The 19,056-nt window shown below is 43.5% G+C and overlaps 2 long non-coding RNA genes across 2 annotated transcripts in view; one reads left to right on the top strand and one right to left on the bottom strand.

Annotated features, from left to right (window-relative positions):
• The window catches only part of LOC129525153 (uncharacterized), a 432,112-nt gene that overhangs the window by 255,616 nt on the left and 157,440 nt on the right, over positions 1–19,056 (bottom strand). The window lies entirely within an intron of this gene.
• LOC129525152 (uncharacterized) overlaps positions 1–19,056 on the top strand; it is a 63,307-nt gene that overhangs the window by 9,593 nt on the left and 34,658 nt on the right. The window contains exon 4 of the long non-coding RNA XR_008669251.2: positions 13,380–13,510. This is a non-coding gene — a long non-coding RNA (uncharacterized lncRNA). The remainder of the gene's footprint in view (positions 1–13,379; positions 13,511–19,056) is intronic.

Below are 19,056 nucleotides of genomic sequence, written 5' to 3'. Positions count from 1 at the left end.
GTGATTCTTTCATTCGAACGCACTGATGCTTCTCACATAGAGTGGCCTTTCCCTCCGCTTTCCACCAGCATCATCAATTTCCAGGCATCTCACGCGTTCTAGATAATATTCTCACTCACTGTTACAATGTTGAATGCACAGAGCTACTCGAAGTGTCTGTATTGCCTGGACAATAACCCTGGGTAACAACCAATTACTGGCTTCTCGGGCAAATTCTGTTCCCAGAATAATCTACCTCTTTTTAGCCATTTAAAATAATATAACCTCTTGCTATAGAATTAATGTCTGTATTGACTTTCATTTCAATTTTTAAAATAAATTAAACTTCCCACAACCCATTTCCAGGTTAGACTGAATAGCAACAATGGTGATGATAACAACAGTAATAAAATGGCTCTTACTTATTGAGTGCTTACTCTAATGCTTCAGTACCGTTCCAGTGTCACTGGTGAAGGTCATTTGGTGTTGCAGTATTTTACAGTGAACGAGCGCATCAGACAACCGCTTCTCCGTGGTTCAGCTGCAGCCTAGATTCCCCGGGCTACTAAATTGTAGCCACAAACCAGGGATCCAAATAATAACAAGAACACTCCTAATCTCTGAGTGTTTAACCTCGGTGAAACTTGCCAAATGCTTTGTATATAGATTATCTTATTCAACCTGAACAACAAAAGCTAACAGATAGGTACAGTTATGCTCATTTTATAGGTTAAAAACACTAAGCTTCAGAAAGTTGAGTATCTCCTCTAGGATATTACAGCTAGGAGTGTATCAAATCATGATTTTAACCTAGGTACAGGCAACTTCAACGTTTGAACTTTAAATCATGGCTTCATTTGAGGGGAACAAAAGAATTATTATAAATAATTTTATGTGTCTCAACAGAGCAGAATGTTTAAATTTCTATTAAAGATAGACTACCTTACAAAGCGAGGTATAAATTATAAAACAAACAACTTTATTAGAGCCACACTCAGTTTGTCCATATCCTAAGCCATCATCTGCTTCCATGGAACATCTGTGAACTGGCAGAGCTGGACTAGCTGTCTGAACTCAACACAAGCTACAGACTTAAGTTTATAAAGAACTTGCGTATATATTTATACACACATATATATGTATATATACACACACACATATATATATGTATATACATACACATATATACACATACACATATATTCAGAGGGAAAGTTAGGGCAGCAGGAACACTGTCCAGACAGATTTGGGGTCATGGAAAGAAAACTGTTTTCTGGCCCTTTGATTTTTAATATGTGTCTTTTTTTTTAACTTGTATTTTAGGTTCAAGGGTACATGTGCACATTGGTCATATAGGTAAATTGCATGTCAGAGTGGTTTGGCATATGGATTATTTCATCACCCAGGTAATCAGTACCCAATCAGTAGTTTTCTCTACTCTCCTTCCTCCCACCTCCACTCTCAAGTGGACTCTGATGTCTGTTGTTTCCTTCCCTGAGCCTCTGTGTACTCAACGTCCAGCTCCCACTTATAATTGAAAGCATGTGGTATTCGATTTTCTGTTCCTGTGTTAGTTTGCTTAGGATGATGGCCTCCAGCTCCATCCACGTCACTGCAAAGGACATGATTTTGTTTTTTTTTTCTTCATGGCTGCATAGTATTCTACAGCATATATGAAACATTTAACCTTTGCCTGGATTCAAAAAGACTTCTGAATAAACGAAAGCCTTCCCCAACCCCTTGCCAACCATACCTCCTCAATTCAGAATAGAGACATAAAGCTCTTCTTTCTGCAGTTGCCAGGAGAAAATACTTTATGATCTAAAACCAGTGTTAAAGTTGTCTATATCTAATAACACTGTGGAGCAAATAAATTCATTTGCTTAATTAGGGGTACATCCGGTAACTTATTTATCTTCATCAAGGGTTCACTGGAAAACTACACTGCTTAAAAGTTGATCATGACGGGGATTATTTTGATATATGTTAATGCCTCCATGAGCAAATGCTATGGGCAGTTTTAAGATGTTCCAGATTAAATCATCACAGCCATACTCCTATAACAGTATTTATGGATCATAAACTATATGATTTATCTACAGTATCATGTATCTATATGATACCTGATTTATCACAGTACTAATTTCTTTACATATACTATCTCATTTGGATCTTACAACACCTTTAAATATATAGGCACTAATACCATTCTCAATTAATTGATGAAGCATTTGGGGCTTAGATAGGTAAATTGCCTTGAAATAAAAAACTACATTCATAACCAACTGGTTAAACTTCACCATTCAATTTTTACGGCCAATAACGTAGAACTTGGGGCTTAAATGAGCCAATTATTTGCAATTATTTGCATGAGGGTTATAGTAATCAACACCTACCTTCTGTTTCACAGTGGGCAAGTCTATGCAAACCTGTCCCCGAAGTCCAAGGAGGCTGAGAGGCCAAAGAAAGAGGCTGGCAAATCCAGTCTCTTAAAAAGAAACATTTAACAGTGTCTTACAAACAGAAGCCACGTCTGTGTCTTAGGGGACTAGACAAGAGAATGGATCCCCGCCATTAGCCCCAGACCTGGAGCTCATGTACCAGGGAAAGGGTGGTTCAGAAGAGACATGCAGGACAACTGAAGTATGATAACATCACAGTTGTTTGACCTACTGGCAGGATTTATGCTAAGTGCCTGCTCTAACACAAGGAACAATCGATAAACTGAAAATCTTGGAGGCCTTCCTGGAACTGGGGTTCATCAAAGCCAACATGGGAGATTAGCTTCCAAGACAGAGTCTCTTGGCCTTAGTAGTGCTGCCTGCAGCATTCTAGCACCCACCTCCACATAAAAGCGAGAGGTGGTTCCCATTTATATCGGAGTCTTGGAAGGATCCATACATTTCATGCAGGGATGTCAGTCACGGCCGGCTGATACACTTATACAACATTACTGAGACCATAACTTTACAGTTTTTGTTCTTTCAATGTATCTCAAGGCCTGATTCTGAGAAATAATACTGCTGGGGAATTGTACAAATGACATGCATTTCATTCTTCTGTTCTTCACTGCATAAAAGAAACAAACTGTGAACTCGGACTTTATCTGCCTGACCCCAGATGGAGGAGCTTGTACTGCCTTGTCATTAGTGTTGGGCTCTTGACTTACATGGAGGGGTGCATTTTGACATGCCGCAGAAAGGTTTCCCAGGACAGGCAATCAGAGGAGGTTTGTCATCTGCTTATCACCCAGTATCTTCCTTATTAATAATACTCAAGAGGGAATTTTGTCTGAATACTTCAGAGCTGGTGGTGGGGATTGGCGGAGGTAAAAACAACAGAAAATAAAGTTTCATTCAAAAATTTAACCTGTATTTTTCAATGTTTTCTTCCTTTTTATTGATACATAATAATGGTACCTATTTATGGGGAACCTATGATATTTCGATACATACGTACAATGTGTAATGGTCAAATAGAGTAATTAGGACATCCATCACTGCAAACATTTGTCACTTTTTGTCATTATTTTTCAATGTTTTCTTCCACTTTACTGATACAAAACAATGGTACATATTTATGAGGAACCTGTGATATTTCGATACACACATACAATGTGTAATGGTAAACGAGGGTAATTAGGATATCCATTACTGCAAACATTTGTCATTTCTTTGTGTTGAGAGCACTTCTGTATTAGTCTGTTTTCATGCTGCTGATAAAGACATACCTGAGACTAGGTAATTTATAAAGAGAAAGAGTTTTAATGGACTCACAGTTCCACACGGTTGAGGAGGCCTCACAATCATGGTGGAAGGTGAAAGGCATGTCTTACATGGTGGCAGACAAGAGAGAATTGAAAACCAAGTGAAAAGGGTTTCCCCTTATAAAGCCATCAGATCTCATGAGACTGGTTCACTACCACGAGAACAGTATGGGGGAACCACTCCCGTGATTCAATTATCTCCCACTGGGTCCCTCCCACAACACATTGGAATTATGGAAGCTATAATTCCAGATGAGATTTGGGTGGGACACAGCCAAACCATATCAACTTCAAATCTCTTCTAGCTATTTTGAAATATACAATAAATTATTGCTAACTATAGTCATCCTATTGTATCATCAAACACTAGAACCTATTTCTTCATCTAACTGTATGTACCCATTAACCAACCTCTCCTTATCTCTCCACCCTTCCCAGGCTTCAGTTACCATCATCTATGCTCTGCCTTCATGAGGTCAACTTCTTTAGAGTCTACGTATGAGTGAGAACATGCATGACCTGTCTTTCTGAGCCTGGCTTATCTCACTTAGCATAGGTCCTTCAGTTCCATCCTCACTACCACAAATGACAAGATTCCCTTCTTTTTATGGCTGAATAGTATTCCACTGTGTATATGCACCACATTTTCTTTATCCATTCATCTGTTGATGGACACTTAGGTTGATTCCATGTCTTGGCTATTGTGAATAGTGCTATGATAAAATAAATATTTCTCAAAAGGAGACATACACATGGCAAATACGAATATATTTAAAATGTTCAACATCACTAATCATCAAATACAAATCAAAACCACAATGAGATACCATCTCACCCCAGTTAAAACAGCTATTATCAAAAGGATGAAAAAATCAATGCTGGCAAAGATGCCAAGAAAAGAAAACTCTTGTACACTGTTGATAGAAATGTAAGCTAGAACAGCCACTGTGAAAAACAGTATGCAGGTTCCTCAAGAAACTAAAAGTAGAACTCTGATCCAGCAATCCCACTTCTGAGTATGCACCCCAAGGAAAGGAAATCAGTGTGCCAAAGAGACACCTGCACTCCATATTTATGCAGCACTGATCACAATCACCAAGATGTGGAATTAACATGTACTTTTGTGAAAATTGAATTATTTAAATGCTTCATTTTGCCTTTTCTTCTAGCCTCGTGCCAGCAACTTAAATCTATCAGCAATGGAGAATACCTGGCATTGGCTTCTGCATGAGTGCCCTTTTAGTTGCTTTGTATTCTTCTACCTTGATTTTTTTTTCTGTTTTTCTACATGAGTGTTGCCTGCAGAGTTCCCTGATTGACTCAAAGTACATCTTCTATATTGCTTCAAGTAGTGCTGGTCATGAACACAATTCAGTCTTAGTCAGCTATTGGAACTGATTGACTGCAAAGTTCTGATGCCTCTTCTCTCAGCCCAGGGCAGATGGACGTGCTATGTGGGGCCCGTACAAAACAGAATCATGGAGCTGGTGGGGCAAGGAGTCAACCTCCCTCCTAGGGCCTGCAGCCTCCACCAGGGCAGAGAGCAAATTTCTCTCAGCTTCTGCTCTCAGGTGGTGACCTGGCAGGGATGACAGCTTGGCAGTAGGTGCAGGCACTGGACGGGGACCTCCTGGCTCCTCTCCTAGCTCTTGCAGCACCAGCCATAAGGCACTCAGATCATGCAACTTCCCTGTGTCTCCGTCTCCGCATCTTTAAAATGGGGCTAATAAGAACACTTTTCTCATAGACTTATAAAGAGAATTAATTAAAAAAAATAAAATAATGCTTGGCTCAGAATGTACACTCCATGAACATCACCTGTTACCACTTAAGAAGGGTGCGTACCCTCCAGCCGCATCCATGCCAGTTCCCATTGTCTCACCCTGGGCCAGCGACACCCATCTTAAGTCACAATTGAGAATACAAGCAAGACACGCTGAAATCTGCCAGAATAAAGGTCCATCTTCACAGAGCAAGCCTGTTTACACTTGAACCCACAGTTTTTCAGTCATATCCAGACTTCAAGGAGGGAAGAGGGCTCCACCGCAGGCTTCCTGTAGCAAGCATGGGGGCCGTGTCTGAGTCCCCTGTGGTGTTCTGTCACCATAGACTGTGACTTTCAAACAACACAGTCACTTCTCACAGTGCTAAAGGTCAGAAGTCCCAGATCAAGGTTCTGGCAGATCTGGTATCTGGTGAGTATCTGCTTCCTGGGTCATAGATGGCAGCTTCTCACTGTGTCCTCACATGGTGGAAGGAGTGAGGAAGGAGTGAGGGAGCTCTCCAGGATCTCTTTCAAAAGGGCTCGAATCCCATTCATGGGGGGTCCACCTTTATGAGTTCATCATATCCTAAAGCCCCCACCTCCTAACACCATCACCTTGGGGGTGAGAATTTCAGCATGTGAATTAGGGGGAGACTCAAACATTTACACCACAAACAGGCAAAGAGCCTGCAGCTGCTAGTGAGGCCACGGCATCTCCCTCCTGACCAATCTCCTCTTCTGCAAATTGCAGCTGCTGGGACAGGACCCAGGAGGTTCTGGAGGATCAGGAGGTCCACTTGGGAGAAGAGCTGATCGGTTAGTAGGAGAGCTGGAAAAACAACAGACACCTCCTTAGTCCCTTCCCTGGGGCCGGGCTCCAGTCTGAGCTGTCACGCCACAGCAAAGGCATCACTTCAGGACAGCAAAGCCCCTGTCTCCCTCCCTTCCAGCTCCTCAGACTTCACCCTGGTAACACGTTTGTTTAAAAAACATATTTTTCCCCCTTGTAAAGAATCTAGGATACACGGGGTCAGCCCAGCAGTTTAGGTAGCACGAAGAAACTGCTCTCGGAGCTAAAGTAAGAAACAGTGCCTGTCTATAGCGCAAATAAAGAGTTGGAACAAGATAAAAGGCAGTGATCCTTCACCAGCCAATCTCCAGGTGGATCTCAGGAATCCTGTGTGACGTGTGACATCATCTGGGAAAGCCCCGCAGTTGCCATGGAGACGCACCTCCCAGGCCTCGGGAAGCTGCCCCACCTCTCTGCCACCTTCTTCCAGACTGGTCATGGCAGGCTGGCTCCGACCTGGGTCCCAGACAGAGGGGAATTGGTTTGCCTTTTTTCTTTTCTTTTCTTCTTTTTTTTTTTTCTTTGTAAACTGCAGTGACCGTGTGTGTGTGTTTGTGTGTGTGTGTCTGTGTATGCATATATATAAAGAAACAGAGAGAGAGAGAGAGAGAGAGAGAGAGAGAAAACAGAGTGCCCCACGACGCAAGGTGCCCACCTTGACAAATACACTGTGGGCAGACAATAAACCCTTATGAGGTTCTGGAGTGGCAGCAGCAATGGCCTCCTGCCCTCCTGGCGGGCTGGAGCCTCCTCCTGGCAGGTGGGGTAGGGTTGAAACATCAGAAATGCCGAGAAATGTCTCGGTGCAGCCTGATTACAGAGACACTTGTGATCCATGATTTCTGCTGCTCCACTGCTGAAAAAAAGAAAAAGGCCCGGAGTGCCTCATCCGCTGTGGTTTCTCTCCCATTTAACTAAGTAAAATTGGAAACTTTTTTAAAAAGAAAGCACAATCATGTAATTAGTGCAGGCTCTCTTTTCTGGTTTTTTGAAAAGAGGCATTTTCACACACACCTTAGTCCATCTTAAATCCTTTCAACGTTCTGCATGCTCTTCCTAATTCCAGAGAGACAGAACTTTTATTTCCTTCGATTGCAGGGATACCTACAATGGAATTTACGTCTCAATTAACAGTTTGACCAAGGGTTTACAAGTGGTTGAATGGAGTAAAAATGAAGAATTCGAAGAAACGCAAAGAGAGAAAGTGGACCGCCCATAGACACCTGCTCTATGCAAATAATGGACTCCTTCCCTTTATCTTAAGGGGTCTTACGCTACCTGTTTCTATGTCCTTTGCTGGTTCCCATGACAGAAATACACACGTTTCAGACAAGATTAAAATACATAATCCCAACCATAGCCTCATCTTTGCACACACACTCTCTCATTTCCTGTTGGTACCAGCACTTTTCTATTTCGGTCCTGGGTATGGCTCACTAACCTACAGCAGCTTCCTCATTTGCACTTGACGTCTTCCCAAACAGCATTTAAGGGACGGAGCACAGCCCAGAAGGCAGAAGCGAAGGACAACTGCCAACCCCAAGGGGGAGCAGGGATCTGGGAAGGAAGACACTTACGGTAAAGGTAAAACCAAAGAAATCACACGCCTAGGAAATAACAGATTCTTCTGCATAAAATAGACTTGTGAGAAACTAATTGCTACAGATTTTATCTCGCCCAAAATAAACCGCAGGGAAGATATCATGAGCATACTGTAACGCATAAAATCTTGACACTTGTGCTAAAATACTCAAAATATACTCTGGAAGGTTGGAGCTTGTCTTCAGTGTTGGGTTCTGCAAATTATTTCAAACAGCTCGCCATATTTGTGGTATCACATTGAACCGGGTGTGAGAGGCGGGGAAGAAACAAAGTAGACACGGCTCTTCCTTGGAGATGTCTATCCCAGAAGGCGGTTTCCAAACAGCCCAGAAGAGAGGAAAGCTCCATTTCAGAGATGCAGACATGTTGGCCAGGACCGCGGAGGGAGGTGGCCAAAGGACCCCCTTCTCAGAGGCAGGGACTTGGAATTTCTGCCCCACGGCCTCTGGGAGAGTGGAGGCTGCTCTCGGGCAATTATCCCAAATGATTGTTTATCACTCCCAGTTCCAGAAGGCCTGGAAAGATTACATTCCAGAGACTTGATCACTGAAAATGCCCGGGTGGAAGCTGTAATTACGGCTTTCTCAGAGCCTACAGCACCTCCCCTGGGATTATTTGCATAAAGTCATTTCCTGTGGCAATTCCTGAACACAACAGTGCCCTCACCGTCACTCTACAGGCTATGAAGAGGGCTGCCTAGGCGAGTGTTTCAGCATAGATGTGTGCTCAGCAACCTCTGTGCGGCTGCCTCTTTGTAAAAATAAACATGCGGTGGAGCTTCTCTGTCCCCCGTCAAGCCCTGCAGTTAATTATAGGATATCTGGAGTCGTCAAGCGTTCCCATGGAGCATGGAGGGAGGTGACTTTACAACTAGCAGGTTTCCATCAGAAGGTGACGGCAGTGACAGTGGAGCTCAAACTGGACTGGCGCTCCCCTTACTAGAAACCAGAGGGAGAGGAAACCAGAGCCAGGGCGGGGTGAATTTCAAACAGCCCAGGGCTGGAGCCGGAACGAGAACCCCAGCTCCACCTCATCAGGGCCAAATAACCAGCTGCTATGAGGGGGCAACATGCTATCGGGATAAAGTACATGAAACCATAGAAGCTTCAACAATAGGGCGTGAAGAAAAAAACAGAAAAATAAGGCCACAGGGGCCCAGAAGGAATGCATTGCTCAGTGGCCCCAACAGAGAAAGTGGAACCACGTGAGATATTTCCATAAAACTCAGTCTGCACTCTCAACCCCATGGTGGAAGTCACAGGGACTACCCTTGAAGAGGCTCTGTACATCCGACAGGAGCCTGCAGAGAAAAAGGCAAGCAGCTGGGAAAGAACTGGATGCAGGGGCTTGGTGGGGACAATGTCCCCCTTCTACTCACAGCAGTGTGGGTCGGGAGGAGAGCCCTGTGGTGAGATCCCGATAGGCAGAGGCCGCGCTTCCTGATGCCTTCCTGAGGAGGAGTTCAGGAGCTTTCTCTCACTCCTCTTCTCTGAACAATGCCATGCCTGTCATGCTGCAGCTCCCTGTTCCAAACCACATGCACATGTATACATGCCTATACACACATATGTGGACACATGCAGACATACACGTACAGGCAGCCATACACATGCATACATTCCTATACACACATGTATGTGTACACAGAGATGTACACATACAGACAGGCACACACATGCACACACGTGTTCACACACAGACATGCACATATGCACACATATGTACATACACATACAAGCATGCACACACATGCTTATATAGGTGCGTACATGCATGCACACATTGTACGTGTGTACACATAGGCATGTGCACACATACATGCACATGTTAACACACATATAGACATGTACTTTCTTGCACACAAACCTACATACACATAAAGATTTACACGTGTACATGCATGTACACATATGCAAACATAGGCACAGGTACATGTACCATACAGGCGTCCACATACACATGTGTACACATACCACATGGGCATGTAGACATACATACACAGAACATTCAAATTGGCTTTTTTTTTGAGAGAGGGTCTTGCTCTGTCACCCAGGCTGGAGCACAGTGATATGATCATGGCTCACTGCTCCTCGACCTTCTGGGCTCGAGCAACCCTCCACCTCAGCCTCCTGAGTAGCTGGGACCACAGGCAGGCACCACCACACCTGCCTAATTTTTTCAAATTTAATAGAGACGAGGTCTTAACCTAGGTCTCACTATGATGCCTGGGCTGGTCTGGAACTCCTGTGCTCCACTGATCCTCCTGCCTTGGCCTCCCAAAGTGCTGGGATTAGAGGTGTGAGCCACCATGCCCAGCTGACTTATTCTTCATATTAACTTTACTTACACTACTAATTATTTGCTTAAACGTCAGTCTGCCTCCTAATTTCCAATCTTACAGGCAAGGATGATGACCTAACACCCATCATAAATGACCCATGAAAACTTTGAGCTGCTAGATTCACCTTGACTTTTATCTTCAGCCACTTTGCCATGGGAGCCTCTTAGATGACCCTAGAGGATCTCAAACAAATGCTTCCCAAGAATGCACTCCAATAAAGTACAGAATGCCACTGTTTCCCAGGCAAAGACTGACGCCAGTGTGTGTCCAGCCACGCACAGGAAAGTAACAATGCAATCTTACACACTTTCATTTGTCATAGTGCATGATTTCTTTAAAAGGAAATACCTAAAACACTCAGACTTAGCCTTCAAGGGAGCATCACCTAGGAAAGGTTTTCTCCCCTCTCCTGACTGTGGCACAGAACGAAGAATCTCCAATGTGCACGGGGACACTTTAATGAGATTTCCGTGACATCACTCTCTTTCTTCCCATGCCTGATGATTCACGGCAGGCTTTTCAGGTTTCTTTGGTGCAATGGTCCAATTACAAATTTTATGCAAAAACGGTGGCAGGTTACAACATGTTGCAGAAGCACACGGGCAGGACATGGGCAGATTCGTTTCTGATGGATGTTTTGTGGCGACTAAGAAGCAGCTCCCAAGAGTGAAATGTTCTCCACACGTCTCAGAACCACCGGTGGCACCTCAGCCTCTATCACAGCAGCATCGCCGCCCACGCCACCTGCCCATGCAAACTTTGCAGGGCAAGTGGCTGCATCCGCTGGCTCTCCTATTCCGTGCACCACTGCCCTCCTCTACACACAGGGAGATGGCAGATCACTTTTCCTCTTTCCCATCTTTGTGAGATGATATTTTCCTTGATATTGCCTCCTGTCAAATTCTAAGGAATGGGCGGATGCATGCCTTCCAAGGAAGACAGATCAATATCAAGGCAGCTCACCCCAGACCACCACTGAATTTCCAGCATTTCTACACCAAACCTACTCTTTTGGAGATCTAACAAGCACCCCAAGTGAATTTTCACATTTTTCTCCAATTCCATTGTTACAAATATTTTCATCCATTCATTTTATTTTGTATGCATCGAGCAGTGTTATAAACACAATTTTGCCCTCCCCCATAAATTCATACGCTGAAGCCCTGACCCCCACAACCTCAGAATGTGACTGTATTTTCAGACAGGACATTTTAAAAGCTGCCTAAGTTAAAATGGTTATTTTAGGATGAACCCTAATCCGATGTGACTGGTGTCCTTAGAAGAAGAGGACATTTGGATATGCAGAGACACACAGAGGAATGACCCTGTGAGGACAAGATGAAAGATCACATCTACAAGTCATGAGAGAGGCCTTGGGAGAAACCGACCCTGCCCATGCCCTGATCTCAACTTCCAGCCTCCAGAGCTGTGAGAAAATAGATTTCTGGGTTTCAGCTGCCCAGTGTGTAGTATAGAATAATACTACATAGAATTCTGCATAGAATAATACAAGCACTCAAGGTGTCCCCGGCATTGTTACGGGTGAAGGAGACATGGTGAATGAACACCAGGCAATGCCCTCTTATCTTATGTTCTAGTGGAAAATCCACATACAATTTGCTGAAGATCGTAGCTGAACAAGTGAGTGTATAAATGAATTAATAAATAAACTATTTTTCCAGAGTTCAGAAAAATTTAAACTTGAAGTGAGAGTATTTAGATGGTTTGTTTTCTAATTCAATGTATGCCAAAGGATAAGAAATAATGAAAGTATTTTGTTCCTGTTTCTACATATTTCTTTTTCAATCCACAATATTCATGACTGAGATCTTGAAAATGATCAGGGCTTCCCATCATCAATGACTTGTAGAAAGGCAATAACCTTGTAGATCTTATCAGAGGCAGTGCAGTCCGAGGGTTACTTATGACATGGCTGTAATTCCCCATGTCTGCTGGTGATACTGTGGACTAGAACAGAGTTTCTCAACCCTGATTCCACGTAGAAAGCAACCAGGGAGCTGTGAAATGCTGATGCCTGGGTCCTGTCCCCAGAGAGTCTGATATGATGGATCTAGAGTGAGGCCTGGGCATCAGAGATGTTTAAACCTCCCCTACCCCACCCCAGCTAATTCTAAGACTCAGTCAAGACCAAGAGCTTCTGCTTTGGAACATGCCGAGTGAGGTTCTGGCATTCCCAGCCCACTCCAGCTTCCCAGTAGGACTCAAAACTGCCTGCTTTGCCCATCACCTTGAATCCTTGAGCTTTGCTGAGGGTCAGACTGCTGAGTGTGGATAGCAATCCGATGCAATCCAACAAGTCTTTACTAAGAGCCTGTGGCGATGGACAGTTCACGCAGGAATACTTATTTATAAGGTGTCCCCCCAAACTCAAGGTATTTACAGTTTTTGGGGGGTGGAGGAGGTTCAGGGGCAAGTCCAGGCGGTTGAAGCAGACAGGGAGGGAAAACATACCCATTAAGCACTAGACAGTTTGGATTATGTCTTCTGAGTGAGAACTGAAGTCGCAGGGAACCCGCTGTGAGTCAGCAGGTTCACCTGAAGCCATCCCTTTTTACCACAGTGCTGTGCTCTTACTGTTATTATCCCCACCTCATAGACTAGTAAACGAAGGCCATGTCACTTTCCCAGAGTCACATGGCCAATGAGGGCAGAGCTGCCCTTGACCTTAGGTCTGAGATGCCTCAAAGCCTCACTCTTTCAATCATAAGACTTGGTCAATTATAGCAAGTTCTAGAAGACTTCAAAGAACAACATCAAACACAAAGGCTATATACAGGCAAATGCATGTGCCTGTCTCTGTGGCCCATTCTTTCTAACAATTTACCCACAAGCCTTTCTGAAAAGCCTCAGCGCAGAGCTGAGCCCCAACAGGCTGGAGGCAGCGGTCATCTCCTGCCTTCTGGGATGTGGCTTGATCCTAAGTGTCCTGTTAAAGTGATGAAGAACCTCCCCAACAAGACGCTCTGCGTTCTGCTCAGGGTGACTTTATCTCTTGTTCTACAAGCAACCTTTGGGTGCTGCACTCAATCCTGTTTTATTTGTCTCTCAAATCTAGTTCTTCACATGGAGGCCTGTGATGGACTCATTCAAGATCTTGCCCCCATGGCCTGGGGACTGCGCTAATTCCTCAACTCCCCCTCCAGCCTCTCTCAGTCAGACAACAGCCTCATCCACAACACCACAAATGTGAGTGTGATGCCCCCTCAGCTGGTCTTTTGATGGCATTTCATTAGACTCCCCATAAAGCCCCAAGTACTCAACAGCTCACATTCCATCCCCACAATGACATAAATCTTCACCTTCCCTCCAGGGTCTTAGTTCTATAGGTTCTCATTCCTCTTCACTCTGGGGAACTGGCTCAGCTTTAGCTTTGACTAGATATCATCACTCTTTCTTATCTCTGGACCTTCACACTTTCGGGGGGATACTAGGTCTTTGGGCCCAACACTTTATTGACTCAAGTAATTCCTAAAAGCCCATTTCTCGGGAGAGCCTTCTTGGATGTGCGAAAAAGACACAGTGCCTTCCACACACACACACTCATGTGATCCCCAGCTTGCTCTCCTGCGGGGGAACTTGTCACCACAGGCTGTAGACACTCTGTGATGGATTCCGCATACACACTCTCGTTTCTGTGTTCACTTGTCCACATGAGCTGTACATCAGCATGGCCTTGCCTGAGATTTTAATGCTTAGAGCATGCATTCATCTCCTTGCTTCTCACCAAGATTCACATTCTTGGTGCAAAGCTGGATTATCAGGCGGAGGCCTGGCAGGCAGCAGAATTGCACTCTTACCTTTCAGAGGAGAGACACTGATGGAAAGACTATTTACAGATTTTGGGGCAGAGCTAAGGGTCTCAGAAGGGGTGCTGGGGCCGCTTGAGCCCAGCAATAGCAGGAAGTCTGGAGAGAGCAAAGAAGGAAATGGAGCTGCCAGCACTTGGTGGGACATGGAGCTACGGAGAAGCAGCCGACCAGCGGTGGCCACTAACACCCTGGATGGACACAGGGGCTGCCCGTGCGCTAATGCTCCAAGAGCAAAGAGAAAATACCACATCTTCCCTCTTCTCCGTCCTCCTGTCTCCAGCCAGTGACTTTCATTGGCCAACCCCACAGGAAGGCAGTCAGCCAGGGAGCTGGTTAGTACCATCCTTTAGGGTCAGCCTCCCAGGACAAGATCAGGACATCAGTCATGGAGAATGGGTGAGAGGCAGGGGATGGAGTGGGAAAAACCCAACACCTGTTGATTCTCAGTATAACCAGCTGGCAGAAGGTTGGGCCATTGGGAAAGGAATCATCAGATGTTGAGTTTGCTCAGATGTAACCTTGACTTAGGAAAAGTTCCTTTTGGAATATCAGCTCCAGGGAGACTAGTTGCTGTCGTGTTACTCAAGGATGAACCGCCATCAGTTCCAGCAATGCCTGGCACAGCTTACGGGCTTCATTAGTGAATTAATTAATTAAACATTTAACATGTGTTTGAGTAAAAAAAAAAGTGTTGGGTGTTTTGTGAGGGCTTCTGATAGAACAGTAGTTTGTCCATGTTTTCCCACTTTCATGGGGGTGGAAGTCACCCTGGATGAGTGGGATTTATAAAGGCCATGCCTCCAAATGCATGAGAAAAATGAGGCTGCAAGGCTGCCTCTGAGACTGGGAGCAAAACCCTCCTCTCTGGATCTGTATCTTCTCTCGCTTCTACATCCTCTTTCCCAGAAGTATAAATTATGATGCTCATTGAACCCTCCCAGCCTCCTCCAAATTTAGAATTTTAGAATCATTTGATTTTAAGAAATATTTTTTAAGGTGAGCAAATTCACATCATCAATATATGCTGGCTTTAACCTTCAGATCCGGTCACAGCATTTCTGATTAAACTTCTTACCTCCCTGCTACACCAAGCCTTTGAAATATTATTTTACAAAATAGTTGCTGTTGGACATAAATAGAATTTCTCTCCTGCTCTATTCTGTGTGGCTTACTCGTATATCTTCTGTGTCCATTACCACCACTTCCTCATTCTACCTGATGAAATCTATGCTACGGGAAGACAGGCATTTTTGACTCCTTTGTTTAACAACGTATCTCAAAGAACTAGAACAGCAGCTGACTCATATCAGTGAGCACTAAAAATGTGTTACACAAGTGAAAGGTTTCAGTGTTTACGCCACTTGAGACATTGCCCTAGATGCAGTAGGTGTTACTGTGAGAAATCATAGCCCCAACCTTTGAAATACTTGTAGTCTCGCATAGCACAGAAGAGCAGGGACTTCATTCTGAATTATCCTCTAGCTCTCACAAGAAGAAAAGAGGTGAGGAGAAACATCAGAAGAGGAGAGAAAATAAATTACAATGAGTTACCTTATTTTCCTGTAGGTATTGGGCATTCGCACTCTCTTCCTATGAAATATATATGTATAATTGTTATTTTGTAATATTTTCACATTCATTTATAAAAGTAAAGATTTCCATTATATTTATATATCACTCTGTTACATATATTGTGAGGATGTTTTTTCTGATTCATCATGGATCACATACTTTGTTTTCCATATCAATTGCCGTAAATGTTTATTAATGAACTCGTAAATAATCATATCTGTCAACATGGTTTCAGAATGAGAGAAAATATAAACAGAGAAATGTGCCCCTGGGGGGGGATAAAAGAAAAGAAGGCTCTGTAGGTTTATGTGCGATGCTTCCAAAACCCCACAAACTGAGCTGCTCACCAGCCGTCCTGCAGTGCCTGTCCTGGGGCCCTGTGGTCACCAGAGGGTCCATGTGGGGTAAATCCTACTGTGAAACTGGACTCACTCTCTCTGCGGCTCCTATCAGCCCTATTCTACCCATGTCTCTGCTTCTGCTATTGCTGTTTTCTATGCCTGAATCCTCTTCTTCTCTCCCATCTCCTGTTTGCCTGGCAAACTCCTACTCATTCCTCAATGCCCACTCACCCACCCTTTTTGCTGTGAGAGCTTCCCGGCTCACTGATCTTTTAAGACCTTGCTACTACTATGGTTGATAAGAACAACAGCTTACACTTCCCGAGGACTTGCAATGTGCCAGTACCTGAAATGAATCAATGTCTTTATGCATTTCTCTACACTAAGTCCTCGGAGTACAGAAACCACAGCACAGAGAAGTGAAGTGCCCAATTCAGCCCAAGTACACTTTGTCATTTCTCCCATGTATCTCTTTACCCATTAACTTTTGAGGGAAAGAACCGCGTTGTTCATTTCCTTGTATCTTCAGATCCCTGTACTAGCTGAACGCTTACCGGATGTGTAATAAATATTCCTTGAAGAGTTGGGTAATTACTCTCTTGAACTCCTGGGTATCTCATCCCAACTACTCCCCCATCTGCGAGGTACCTGTTAAATTATTTTATGCCAAGGTGTAAAAAGTAAAGGTTTTGGCATTTGAAAAGAGGGTTGAATACAAAATGTAATGCTTAGCCTAAGATAAGTGGTAGAATTTTAGGTCAGCATCACCCTGGAGGCTGCTTTCTGGAATCCTTCAATTTACACAGCTGAGTGGATTCCTTAAAGGTGCTGCAGTTCGGAGGCTTAAGAGTGGAGCAGGGCCCTCCTGCTGGCGGGAGCTGCTTCCTTCTGCCTTCGCGCCCACAGCATCCCAGGCTATGTTCATCAAAGCAGACAACACGCAGCTTCTAGTACAGCTGCTGCAGGAATGGAAAGCTAAACGATTCCAAGCGTGGAAGGGGAATGAATGCTGAGAAATATGGCAACCATGTGGGAGAGTCTTTTGGTCCTCACCGCAGATACCACGGGTGAGACACAAAGGAATCTGACTTGTAATAGAACAGGAAAGACAACAGCAGCAGCAACAACAACAACAAAAACAGCAATAATAAAGGTCAACACATACAATAGTCACTTTTGCAAGGTGTTGCTCTCAGTTCTTAACAGGTGCCAATTCACCGAGCTTTCCAATAGCCTTGTGTGGCAGATACTCATTCTCATTTTATGGAAGAAGAAATCAAGAAAAAGAAAGACTATGTAAGTTGCTGAATGTCATACAGCTAGTAGCAAAAGATAAAAAGTGTAAAAAGGACCCTCCCACCATCATACCCCAAACACACGAATAAAATACTGGAAATAAAAGGAATAACTTAAGCACATAAGATTGAAATTTACATATAACATAGAAATGGAATACAGAATGATGTGTTTTTATATATTGGCATTCATCAGAGTTAGTGACTTTGGAAGTGTAAATAGAATAGAGGCAATAACCTCATCTTGAGTTAGGATTTTAATATCTTACTCTTAGTGGATGTTTTTGCATTAGTTTTGACTTTAAAATTGCATTAAGGTATTATTTGTCTTGATTACTGACTTGTTTGGCAACCCTTTAAGTGATGTTTAAGGCAAATGTGCCCAGGATGGACACAGCCAGATGGACGTGAAAGCCTCCAGAGCCCAGAGTATGAGAAACAGCGTTCCCATGTGGGCAGCAGGTTCACAGAAGACAGAACAGATGCCTGAAGGGGAAAGGGCAGAACCCTCCAGAAAGGGCTGGAGTCGCAGGAAAAGACCGCTTGGATTCCTGCCTCAACTGCTTACAATTCCAATTTGTTTTTTTTGGTTTTTTTTCTTTACAGCTGGGGGTGGAGGAAATAAAAATGCTAAATGAAGCTGAAAATTCTCTTGGATCAGAAATTAAACATAAAACAATTAGTCTAAGAGGAAGAATTTAAAACAGTAGTTTTGTAAAATTGAGTTTTAGTGTTAAGAATATTCCAGTTGGCCAGCAACACTAAATAAAAACTCTTTTTTTCTTACAAGTTGGTTCTCAGATTAGTTGAGAAGAACTTTCAGTTTGATAAACTGAAGTTTGTGGAAGAGGCATCTCTCTGTATTTTAGGTGTGGTGTGCACACTCACACTCATGTAGACACCTCAGACAGTACCTTTGTGGAAGAGGCATCTCTCTGTATTTTAGGTGAGGTGGGCACACTCACACTCATGTAGACACCTCAGACAGTACCTTTGTCGAAGAGGCATCTCTCTGTATTTTAGGTGTGGTGTGCACACTCACACTCATGTAGACACCTCAGACAGTACCTTTGTGGAAGAGGCATCTCTGTATTTTAGGTGAGGTGTGCACACTCACACTCATGTAGACACCTCAGACAGTACCTTTGTGGAAGAGGCATCTCTCTGTATTTTAGGTGGGGTGTGCACACTCACATTCATGTAGACACCTCAGACAGTACCTTTGTGGAAGAGGCATCTCTCTGTATTTTAGGTGTGGTGTGCACACTCACACTCATGTAGACACCTCAGACAGTACCTTAAAAATACTTACCTAAATGACTACTACCCAAGTGTTGAAAACTAAATAGCTGAGGAACCCAAACTTTGCTTCTCCTCAAATTTTGATTTAAAATTATAATTGCTTTGTTGTCAATGCTCATTGTATTTAATAATAGAGGTAACTCATGCTTCCTAAATAGAATTTGTAAAAAGCAGAAAAGGTGGGTGATGTTTCTAGTTTTTATTTTGTCTATTCTATGGTCAGTTAATAAAGACTGTTGTTATAGCAGCAGTGCATTTTCTTACTTGATAAAGAAAGGACTAAATGAATATTTCTAAGTTGCCAGAGGGTGCTAAAAACACTTCAGTCTAAATTAAAATAGTTATACTATACAGTCTATAGGTTAAAAATACTGGGACTTCTATTTCTCATGTATACAGTAAAATTTTATTTA

Source organism: Gorilla gorilla, chromosome 8 (assembly GCF_029281585.2).
Source record: "Gorilla gorilla gorilla isolate KB3781 chromosome 8, NHGRI_mGorGor1-v2.1_pri, whole genome shotgun sequence".
Classification (NCBI taxonomy): Eukaryota; Metazoa; Chordata; class Mammalia; order Primates; family Hominidae; genus Gorilla; species Gorilla gorilla.
This window is presented reverse-complemented; position numbering and strand designations above follow the sequence as displayed.